The sequence below is a fragment of the Sus scrofa genome, chromosome 1 (genome assembly GCF_054392235.1).
Source record: "Sus scrofa isolate SSC_HxYL_T2T_F1_AM1 chromosome 1, Sscrofa_HxYL_maternal_Yorkshire_Landrace_v2.0, whole genome shotgun sequence".
Lineage (NCBI taxonomy): Eukaryota > Metazoa > Chordata > Mammalia > Artiodactyla > Suidae > Sus > Sus scrofa.
The window spans coordinates 190,627,182-190,639,848 of record NC_139383.1 but is presented as its reverse complement, the minus strand read 5'-3'; positions in this window follow the sequence as shown (position 1 = coordinate 190,639,848).

The window sequence follows — 12,667 nt, the reverse complement described above, 5'->3', positions numbered from 1 at the left end:
CCACAACAGGAACTCCTGAATCTGTGATTTCTTTTTAAAAAGAGACCTTGAGCCAGAATATCTCTCCCAGGGGCTGTTTCAGAACTGACATGTTTAAGGAGCAGGAAGACAGGCTGTGCTGTAGCCTTGGCTGCTCTCAATGCCCCTGAGACGGTCAGACATTACCACTGTCTGCCTGAACCTCTCCTCCACCAGTAGATGTGGTACAGGGGTTCTGTCAGTCATGATACCAGCCCAAACTCACCAGAGATGAGCCACCAGCAATCTCCCATGCACCCCAACAGCAGTGATTGGCCCAAAGGACATGCCAGCCTTCCTTGTTGCCAATGTGAATCATGCTCTGTGTAATTCCAGAATTTTCTCCTCTAGAGAAAATCTCTCCCCTAGTGAAAGCCTGCACAGCCATAGCATGAGGGTACAAGCATAGCTTGGGGGTACAGCCATGAGATAAGGGTGCAAGCATAGCATGGGGGTACAGTCATAGCATGGAGGTACAGGTGTGGACTCTGGAGCCAGAAGGCCTGGGTTCAAATTCCAGTTCTACCAATGAGTAACTGTGTGGCCTTGGGAAAGCAGCTTAACTTACCTCAGTTTCTTCATTTGCAATGGAGACTGTGATGGAATGTAAACCATAGGTTGGTTTTTTTTAAAAACAGAGATTAAATAAGTTACAATTTGTGACCTGCTTAAAACAATGACCAGCTATTTAAGTGCTGGGTTCAAAAGAAAACATTTCTCAGCTCTAAGACTCATGACCCACATGAGGCCAGCATCCTTTTCTGGGATTGATTTTCAGAGGTAGAGAAAAAAACTCTTTTTTTCTACTAGGATTAAACATTTTTTTATTATAGTTGATTTACAATGTTCTGTCAATTTCTGCTACACAACAAAGTGACTCAGTTATACATATATATGTGTGTGTGTATATATATATATATATATATACACACACACATTCTTTTTCTCATATTATCTTCCATTATGTTCCATCACAAGTGATTGGATATAGTTCCCAGTTCTATACAGCAGGACCTCATTGCTTATCGACTCTGAATGCGATAGTTTGCACCTACTAACCCCAAACTCCCAGTCAATCCCACTCCCTCCCCCTCCCCCTCGGAAACCACAAGTCTGTTCTCCATGTCCCTGAGTCTGTTTCTTCCTATAAATAGGTTCATTTATGCCATATTTGAGATTCCACATATAAGTGATATCATATGGCATTTGTCTTTCTCTTTCTGACTTACTTCATTTAGTGTGAGAATCTTTAGTTGCATCCATGTTGCTGCAAATGACATTTTTTTGTTCTTTTTTATGGCTAAGTAGTATTTCATATGAATATGTACAACATCTTCTTAATCCATTCATCTGTCAATGAACATTTAATTTGTTTCCATGTCTTAGCTATTGTGAATAGTGCTGCAATTAACATAGGAGTGCATGTATCTTTTTGAATGAAAATTTTGTCCAATTATATGCCCAGGAGTGGGATTGCTGGATCATACAGTAGTTTTATATTTAATTCTACTAGGATTTTTAAATTGAGGCTTCTGATAGTCATGATCTTCATCACATGGCAAAGGTGTGTCTGCTTTTGAGAAGAGAATGTGGGCAACATGCAAGGATACAGAAGACAAGCAGATGGGGAGCAGGGGTGGGTCCTGCAGTTGGGGGTTCCTGAGTCCTTAGGTGCCTCATGTCTGCAATTACAAATTCAAATGCCAGCAGATGCCAGGAAGTCCAGCGTGGAAAAAATCACTTTTGATAGCTAAGGGCAACTTTCTCTACTGCAAGAAAAACAGCAGTGAAAGTGCAGTGTAAGTAGCTGAGTGTGAGGGATGTCATGGGCGTGGAGAGGGGTGCGAACGATCAGGCCCGAGCTCTGTGTAACCAGCACAGACCATTTTGCTACAATATCTCAGTTTAGAGCACCTCAGGGTTCCCCCCAGTCCCCAGAGAAGCTACAAATCTGTGGCTCTCTCAGTCTATAAACACTAAGTCAAAATTTTTTAACAATATTGGAGTTCCCACTGTGGCGCAGTGGGTTAAGCATCCCAAGTTGTCTCTGAGGTGGTTCAGGTTTGATCCTTGGCCTGGGAACTTCCATATACTGTGGATGCAGCCCCCCCACCCCAAATTATTTTACAATATCATCCAACATGTCTGCAAGAAAACGTGTCCCAGGGATGCCAGTTATGGCTGTAGCAGCTCAGTTCCAGGGTCTCTGGGGAGTCCTTGGGCTCCAGGGCTGCAGATCAACCTCCAGCAGAAGGTTTCTGGGTTTCTCTCCTCCACCTGCACACCGAGGCTGGGTCTATGTAAAAGGATTCCCTGTAGTCTGTTAGATCAGTCCACTCTTCACCACTATCCTAAGTGCTTCTCTTTGGCTTCCATGCCTCTGTCAAGCCCCATCATCAGGCCTGCTCTACTATGGCATCACCCCTTAGAACAAGATGGAATAAAGGGAAATGGCTGCTTTATTTTATTTTTTTCATTTTACGGCTGCACCTGTGGCACCTGGACGTTCCTGGGCTAGGGGTCGAATCAGGGGGCTGTGTTTACTGGCCTACACCACACCAATGCCAGATCCAAGCCACATCTACAACCTACACTGTAGCTTGTGGCAGCACCAGATCCTTTAACCCACGGAGCAAGGCCAGGGATCAAATTCTTATCTTCATGGATGCTAGTCAGATTCTTAATCTGCTGAGCCCCAACGGGAACTGCAAGAGGCCAGATATTCTTGAGCGGTCTTGTCAAGGCTGACTTCCTGTCGTTTTTCAAACTAAAGAGTTTCTGGGATTATGAAAGAGATGTGCAAAGCTTGAGCCCAGACGAGAGAAGTTACGGCTGCATTTGGAACCCTCTGAGTTTTTACCCTAATTTAGAACTACCAAGAATATTAGCTTCTGGGCAGCAGGCTGTTCTTCTGCTCCCTTCTCTCATCTTGATCTGTCTAAATCCTTCCCATGAAGCCCAGCTTCAGTAAATGCTCACAGAATGCTGCTGAACTGAACTGGAGTAAGAGGCCCAGGAAAGGAATTCATGTGTTCATCTGCTGGTTCATTAAGTGCCTCTGTGTGCTAAGCACTGTGCTGTTGGAGTGGTTTCAGGCCCCACTGGGGATTCCATCTAAAGGGCACTCCTGGAGTTGTGTCACTCAGCACAGCACTGGATTTATGCCCCTCCTTAACTGGAACAGGAACATCAAGCTTATGGCAAACTGGAAAATTGAAGATGGGCCCCAGGGGTACAAAATCTTGCTGCTGCTGAGGACACAGTTTCACATGGGCTGCAGGCATGAGGCAGGGAATTTCAGCCCACCTCCTGCCATGATTTGGGGGAATGTCAGAGTCTCGGTGGACCTCCTAATGATGTCCACCGGCTAAAACCCTAGGCCCTTAATTCCTTGACATTCCACAGTGCTCCTGTAATTCTAGCAATATGCACCTGCTCTGTATCATGGTCACCTTTTCCAAGGATCTCAGCCTGCTTCCTCCTTGAACTTCACTATCTTACTCCCTAACCACTGCCTCTGCCCTTCCATCTTCCTCTGCTTTTTGAGACTATACCAATTTCCCTTCCTGGTCCTCTTGCTTCTGTTCTATAACTCCCCCACCTCCTCTAACTTCACCTGATAATAGTGTGAGGACCATTGGCCCACTGGAATGGTACTTCCCAGAACATTCAATTCTTTGCACCCCATATCTTACCCCTACCTTACCAGGGAACTCTCACACACAGATTCCTGGTTTCCAGTATCAGCTGAGTCTTCATATCGTTTAAAATGACTAGTGATACTTGGAAGGAGGGACCTAAGATGAAGATGAGAAAAATGAGCAGTGAAGTAGGGGGAATGGATGAGCATAGCCAGACACAGAAGAAGGGAGAAAGAGGTGTGTGTTCAGAAATGCACTGGGCTTTTGGGATGGAAATGCTGTAAAATTGGGTTTTGATGATCATTGTACAGCTATAAATGCAATAAAATTCACTGAGTAATAATTTTAAAAAAAGAAATGTCAAATGCTGCACAGAATGAGAACTGAGGAAAGGCTATTGGGATTGATCTTCGTGTCTCTGACGACCCTTGGGGGGCTGTTTCTGCAGAGATTGACTGCAGAAAGCAGACTTCTGCAGGCCAAGGAGTAAGTGAGAGATGAGGAGGAGTTCTCTTGTGGCTCGGCGGGTTAAGGATCCGGCACTGTCACGGCAGCAGTTTGGGGTGGCTGTTGTGGCACAGGTTCGATCCTTGGACTGGGAACTTGTGCATGCCGCAGGCATGGCCAGACAAATAAACAGAGGTGAGGCAGTAGACACATGAAAAGGAACTTCTTTAAAGGAATTTGGTTGGAAAGGGGAAGAGAGTGTTTAATAGCCTGAATGCAAGTGAGGTTCAGAGTCTTAGAAGCAGGTGGACCTGGAATCCCAGTTTTATCCCTTGGCAACTGCATGGGCTTGGGAATGAATGTCACTGAATTGCTCCAAGCCTCCATTTCCTCATCCATAAGTGGAAAGCTTATCTCCTGCTTCATTGGGTTGGTGCAGGGATTAATCAAGACACGGCAGGTAAATCACAGTGCACCTGGCACATAGTAAGTACCCAGATCATCCTTTTTCTCATATTTGCAGCCTCATGGGAATCAGATAGTTGGAGAAGGAAAAGTTAAAGATTTTGGCAGAGGTGGTAACTGGTAGGGTATGTCCTAGAGAAGATGGGAGGGGATGAGGTCAACTTCCAAAAAGAAGGAGGAACAATGCTTCTGAGATAGGAGGACATGAAAGGGCACAGAAAATGCAGATCACATTTTGATGAGAAGGGGCTGCAGGTTGTGATGTGATAAAAAGGGAGCCCTTCTTCCATCCAGGATCCCTTTCCACCTGACCAAAATCAACTGCTTGAAGGAAGTTTTCAAGTCCATAAATAGACTGAACATCAGTGGTTTCTCACAGGGCGTGATTTCTGCACAAACACCAGCCTCCTGAGGGATTGTTCTGATAAGTTAAAGTGTGACCCAGAACTGAGCCTTAACGTTTCAGATATGGCCCTTTCCTGTGACAAGCCCAGAGGCCTCCCACCTCCCTCGCTAAACACGCATGACTCTGCCAACATTGTCAAGTGTTGTTCAGGCTTCCAGCTGCTAGATCAGCCAGTGATTCACAGAGCTTACCGCCAAAAGAACTCTCTAGATTGTTTCACACACAACATCATCGAGACGGGATTCCTTCTTCTTTGTCATGTTTCCCCCCTTTTAATCACCAAGTACAACACTCTACTTTGATTCCTTAAAATCTTATCTTTGGAGTTCCCATCGTGGCTCAATGGTTAACGAATCCAACTAGGAACCATGAGGTTGTGGGTTTGACACCTGGCCTTGCTCAGTGGGTTAAGGGTCTGGCATTGCCATGAGCTGTGGTGTAGGTTGCAGATGGGGCTCGGATCCCCGTGTTGCTGTGGCTGTGGTGTAGGCCAGTGGCTACAGCTCCAATTCGACCCCTAGCCTGGGAACCTCCATATGCCGCAGGAGCGGCCCAAGAAATGGCAAAAAGACAGAAAAAAAAAATCTTATCTTCAATTTGACCCATCCTTCTAGTTTTTCGGATTCTATTTCCCTGGCCCCAAAGGGGGAAGTTACATTTCAGACCTGTCAGGTGACTCAGCCCCAAGGACACAAAGAGCCCTTGTTAGTTGAAGCCAAGTGGTTCCAAATTCCCTGGGGACAACCCAGGGCTGTGCAAAGATGCCTCTGGGTCTTCCAAGGAGGTGCATGGAAATGGGTGTTTGGGGCCAGGATGTGTACAACTTCTTTGGGGAAGTGGTCCCCTCCCTGAGAACACAAGACACAGCCTTCAAAAAAGGTTGTAACATCTACTTTCAAGTTCAAAACCACTCTTGGGAGATGAAACTAATTGTACAGAAAAGTCAATGCAAACGCATACCCTTCCTGGTAGCAAATGGAGGCAAGATTTCCAGGTGGCACCTACAGGCACTCAATAAACACTGAATAAATGGAGAATGCATAAATGAGTCGAAGAATGAATGAGACATAAATGCAGACAATTTTGCAGCCCCCATGGATGTAGGTTACAGTTTGCTGAGCACACACGCTTGCAGTGCAGTGAGGAGGGCCGTGGCCCTGGGGTAAGGGAGAGGGCTGCCCAATGTATAGACCTGGGGCACATGGCCCCCAGAGATCAGAGGGCTCTCTGGTGGCAGAGGAGCAGACTCTGGAAATGGTTGACCTTTCCCCAGGTCTTCTGGCATCTTGTTTTACTCTCCCATGGGTATTTTATGCTGCCTTCTGTCCTCTCCCTCATCACATTTCCTAGGAAGAGCTCATGTGAAGATTAATATAACCTGAACCAGCCACTTTGAAAAGGCAGTTGTTCCACTCTGTCATTCCCAAGAAAGACTGGATGTAAAACCAGTTCTCAGGAAGGGCCACACAACTCAAAGCTATCACTGCTTTCATCAGCACAGAGTGCAAGGGAGGGAGGGGGTTGGGAAGACACAAAGGTCCTCGTTCTCTCCTTGGAAGCAGAGGCTCAGCTAGGGAGTGGAAGGTGACAGATGAACAGAAGGCACCACTGCTACTGTTTCCACGTGTCTACCTGCAGCTCCCCAAGCCCTGGTCCATGTGAAATACTTCCAATCTTCATTATCACTTCCAAGAGAGAGACACTGGGATTTAGAAACCAGCCTCTTCAAAGACACCTAAAATTACAAATGCAGGAAGTAGGATCCTGGCTTCTCTTGATTATTTTTTATTTTGTTTTTGGTAATTGACATGAAATCAACAGTCTTTTGATGCACTTCTTATCTTCACTACCAGACAATAAATTCCTTGGGGGCAAGGATGTTATTTTTTTCATCTCTGTGACCCTCTGTGGATCTTAGTGAGGTCCTTTCTATATGGTAGATGTGTAATAAGTATTTGACAAAATCATAATAATGACTAATAAGTGTTTTTCTCACCCAGAAATACTCAAGTCCATATTCTATTAATATTTACTGAGCCCCTAAGTTCCACCCAGTCTTTTAAGAACTTTGCAAATATTAAGCAGTGAGTGAGGAGGTTGGATTTGTTCCTTCTGACAGTTAGTTGCCTCACTGTGAATGACCTGCCAATGTGGCCACATCTCTCCCAAGCTACAGAGGAGCCGAGGGGTCCAACAACTTGTGTGGAATTCCATGGTCCACTTAGTCATATCAATTGGGGGTGAAACACATCAAGAAACTCTTCCCACTTTACTTTTTCATTAAGAAACCTGCTATTGTGTGATCTCAGCTGAGACGGGGTCAAGTAGGGACACAGCTCCTGGCCTGCTTCCTCGTGTCCTGGAAGTTTCCTAAGACATTTCTACGGCTCCAGGAAGTCCAGCTGTCCTTAAGGAATTGAGATGAGATTTGAGGCCTTGCTCCCTAAGGGCAGAGACCCCAGAATGAGCAGGACAAATAGTGATGAGTGGGAGAATATTTCCCCCAGTGGTCCCAGGCCATTGCTTAGTGTTTATAACAGGAGGGCATTACACATACAATTGATGCAGGTGGAATTAATTATTCTTTTTCTCAGTGGTCTTTGTTACCAAACTGCACTTGATTCCACTGGCCAAGCAGCAAACCCAATTTACTGACACTGGATTGTGGTAAAGGAACATACAGCGTTTATTGCAGGCACCAAGCAAGGAGAAAGGGCAGCTCATGCTCAGGAGAACCTAATTCCCTGATGGCTTTCAGGGAAGGGTTTTTTTAGGCATTTGTGTGGAGGGCTGCAATGTAGATGACATTCTTCAGATTGTGATGAGGTAATAGGAATCTCAATCATCAACCTTCTAGTTCCAACCAGTCTGGGGTTTCAGCAGGTAGTTACCATCCTCCACCTGGGGGTGGGGTGTCTTAGTTTCTGCAAAACAACTTAAAGATATGTGTCAGAATCTCATGTATATCTCTCGAGGTGAAGCTAGGACTCTTTTTAATCTCTGAACTATTTATTGTCATTACTTTTCCTACTTAATGCTTTTCCTTTGTGTCTGCATGCCCTCACTTCCCTAATTAGTAACTGCTTGAGTCTGCTCTTTGGAACTCCAGGAAAGCCTGGGAGATTATAAAGTCTTTCTAAAAAAAAAGAAATGGGGAAGAGCACAGAGGGGATTTTGTATCCAGGAGGGCCCCAGAGGGTCCTGCAAGGTTTCAATCCCCCCTTTTCTTTACTACTCCTCAGTCCTGAGGAGAACAGGGGAGGGACAAAAAGGGAATAAAGTTTTGCATAAAGAGGCTAATTGTAAATTCAGCAAGGGAACTTGGTTTTAGGGAACTTGGTTTCACCCTCACTGGCATCACTAGCAGCAGAGCAGTTCCTGTGAGGAGTTTGGCTGTGTCCCTTTATGGGGTAACCTATATGGCAGAGACTCCTAGTGTCCCCCAGAATCCATTTGACCTCTCCTCTTTAATAGTGAACCCCCGATATTTAGCGGGCACACAGAGTAAAGGGTATGTTTCAGCCTCCCTTGCTGGCTGTTTGTCCAATGATGTGAGCAAATGTGGTGTTTAGGGGTGGGAGGGAGAGTGGCAGGAGTGGGATAACAGGAGGCATACACCAAAAGCTGAGAATGATGAGAACACGAGAGAAAAAGATATGTGTTCTTGACAGCTTCCTGAAGCTAAAGCCCTGACTTTCTTTACATGAGAAAGAAATAGATTTCTGCCTGGTTTTAACCATTTGGGGGTGGATGGTGGGGTCGTCAAAAAAAATGACATCTAATTCTCACATGGCACCTGGTTAGAGCATAAGGCTGCTTTTTCCCCTGGGGATTTGAAAACTTCTGGTCGTGGAACACTTACTCCAAGAATTATTTTCCAAGTTGTAGGTGTGGATCCAGATCACCATTCCCTATGGCCACTGCCATCAGCTCCAAACAATCTCTGGAAGGATTCATACAAGGGATCCTTGGGGAGAAAACCTCACTCTGGTCCAAAAATTCTGCAGGACCAGAGCACGCCTCTCAGGATCTCCTTTTCAAGAGTGTGTTGCAAAAAGCACAGTAGAGCCAGATTACATGGTAATGATGGAGGAAGGGGAAAGGTTTTAACAAGCAGCCTTTTACAGACCCCTGCCTCTTCAGCCAGGTTTCTCTTTTATTCTTTCCCCATACCCTTCTTTTCTCTCCTTTACCTAGAGAAACACATCTTCTTAGATGGATAGAAATTGCTGTAAATCTCAGCCAGCCAGCACTCAGGTCTCTAATTGAAAGTAATATAAATTCCATTTCAAATGGACCTAAACACAAAACAGTAATTATTAGCTCATCTAACTGGAAAATCCAGGGGCTCTGCACACAGCTGGATTCAGGTGTAAAACAGCTGAACAGCCATCAGCACTGTCTCTCCGTTTTGCTCCCTGTCCCCAGATGGCCTCCTGGAGCCACAGGATCACACAGCTCCAGCCTACGAAGCCCTGTAGAAAGCCAGAACCTCCTTTCCAATAGTTTCAGTACAAATCCTGGGGACTAATTTTCTTTGACTGGCGCCTGGGCCTATCTCTGAAGGCACAGCTGATTGACAGGGTGAATTGTCTATGCTGAGCAGCCTGCCTGGGTCACCAGGTCCTATCCTGGGTGGGGTCAGCCTTCACACTGAGTTGGGAGGGGTGATGCTCCAAAGAAAACAATCAAGCAGCCCAGACAAAGTTTTTAAATCTGCTACATTCAGCCTGCCTTCTGAATCTCCATGGTTTATGTGAAATCATGGCCAGTCTCTCGGTGAGCTTGACTTAAAAAACAGTTAGTCAGGGGTGAGGGGCCTGGGCTAGATGTGTCCAAGGGGAACCTCACTTCCCTGCTGATCTGGATCAGCAAAATGGGCAGGTAGGTCTCCCGCATAGCTGGGTGGGGAGCACAGCCATCAGCACCCCCTCACCCCCACCCCCACAACTGCCTCAGGGCTTGGAGGCCTCAGGGAAATGCCTAGATGCTCCACCTCAAGGGAAAGGCTGGGGCCACATCTGCCAGAAGTCTCTGAAAGTCATCCCAGCCCAGGATCAAAAAGGCAACCCCTGCCCCTCCCCAACCCCCATCCCCCAAGAAAATCATCCACATCATCATTCTGTGTCACCATCACCTTCTGAAGCTGGCATTCTCTCTCAAGAAGCAAGCTGGGACTTAGACCTGCCATTTAAGGGACTTGCACAGGGCATCACAGTGACAACCACCCCCTGCCCCCAAAGAAAAATGACCAAATCTGCCCTGAAGTCACCAGCACTGGCACTGGTCCTCATGGAAGAGTGGAAATGGCCAGGGTGAAAGCCCCACTGCCTCTGTAAACTTCTGTGATCTACGGAACACAGGTGGGTTCACTTCCACACATGCTCCTGGCCAAGGCTGCCTGTCTTATCTGCCGCTTGGCCAGCTGAATGTGCCCCACCTCCCGAGAGAGTAGCTTCTGCACCAAGCCTGAGAGGCCAACCCTTAGAAAAAGGTGACTCCTTTTCCCTTCCACCTGCCAGTTTGGGTGCTTAGACACGTGAGCTTAGAGGCTTGTTGGGAATTTAAGTTGTTCTGCAGTGGGGCTAAGAATTTAGGGTCAGGTCTTTGCATTCACGGCACACTTCTTACAACATTTTTCTAAAGTCAGTTAAAATTATAGTCCTCTCCCAGAAAAATCAGGACTGTGGACCCTCCAGGGTTCAACCTAGAGGAGAAAAGATATGTTGGCCTGGAATAAATAAAGAATAATCCTGATTTTAAAAAATCAAGACCCGAGGTCTCAACATTAAAACTTTACAGACTAACAGAATCTGAGCCACAGGGTTAAACATATCAAACACTCTATAGTAACAAACATTAACGATATGTTATAGAAAAGCATCAGAAGCAGCACCAGAAATTTGCTGAAGCCACCATTTAATGAATACAATTTGAACATGTGACTTTAGTTACATGTGATTCCAAGCCAGAGGCATGAAAGCCAGCATTGGTGGGAGAGACAGGAGGAAAAGCTGCCAGTGCAGACTATGGAGCCAGGGAATGGCCTTCTCCACCCCTGCCCACCCCAGGGTTCATCAGCACCCATCCTTCTCTTCTTCCTGAACCAACCCAAATCTTAACACTCTACTTGCAAGATTGTGAGCTCCTTCAAAGCATGGATATTGCCTTGTTCATTTTATTTTATTTTGTCTTTTTTGCTATTTCTTGGGCCGCTCCCGCGGCATATGGAGGTTCCCAGGCTAGGGGTCCCAGAGCCACAGCAACGCCAGATCCGAGCCGCGTCTGCAACCTACACCACAGATCACGGCAACGCCGGATCGTCAACCCACTGAGCAAGGGCAGGGATCGAACCCTCAACCTCATGGTTCCTAGTCGGATTCGTTAACCACTGCGCCGTGACGGGAACTCCCCGCCTTGTTCATTTTAGAATTCATGTGTGCTTGCGAAGAGAATGAATGAGTGAATGAATGACCAAGCAGAAATGAGTGGAGGGATGCAGAGGGGAAGGGAAGCTCTAAGCAGGGAAATTTACTCTTTCCTAGACGACCCTTAATGAACCTGGAGAGAGCTGACTGAACAAAAGGTAATAAAAAGTGCTGCATTATTATTTAACTTATTTGAGAAGGTAAGTCAGGTCTTAAACTGGAAGGAGCAGTGATCCATTGTTTCCTTAAGCATTATAGGGTTTATTTTAAGGCCACACATAGATAATGAAGTAAGGGCCGTAGACCAAATGATAGCAGTAATGGCAACCCAAAACAAACCACACAGAACCTGTGTGGAGCCTGACAAAGCCACAGACATAGTTCAGGAACCAAGAGGTCTTTCAAGATCAAGCACAGCCCTACAAAACAGACACTTTGTCATCTTGCCAGCTGAGCAGCAGGTCCCATCCATCCTTACCTTCATGCTTTGTCACTGGGGCAAGTCAGGACATGTCTGCTGCTTCAGGACCTCACATATCCGCTTTGTCTGTGTTTCCTCTACTAGCAAGTGTTTGCTCTAAGTCTCCTGGTCAAGTTCGCCAAGATAGGGCATCTTATTGGTGGTCTGGGCTGAGCCTTCACTGGCTGGCCCACAACTAAGTGGACAAATGCTTGGACTAGGTTCAGGGCCCAGGGTGGTGGGGTCATGGATATGACTCTGTGTGTGTGGGCGGAAGTGCGTTGCAGGGACTGAAGGTGTAGCAAGTATCCTGAGGTCCAAGCCCCCAGACCCTGATCAAAGATGCAGCATGATTAAATTGTGAGAGAGGAAGCAGGGAGATTACTGGGAGTAATGTGTTATTTATATATTTTGACAGTTCTGGTGTGTTTCTGACAATCATAGAGATTTCTTTTACTCTGCAAAGTTGCTGAGCACATATCCCTAGATCCCCCTGATGTCACTTGGGTCAGAGAATCAACGATAGGTGTTTGGTATACTTTTCAAACTGGAAGTGGATTGATGGAGACTCTAGAGGAAGAGGAATACAAACACATTGACAGAGATGGTGAATATGTGCCCATGATTTCATTTATTTTAAGAGAGAATGTAAAGGGGTGACATAGCTGGCTTATAGAGGATATGAGAACAAAAATCTGGGGCACTCAGAGAACAAAAAGGAATGCTGAAGTAAGAATGCAAAGTTAGATACAAAATATTACTCTTGTACACCAAAACTAGAACTAAAAACTAGAACTTTGGG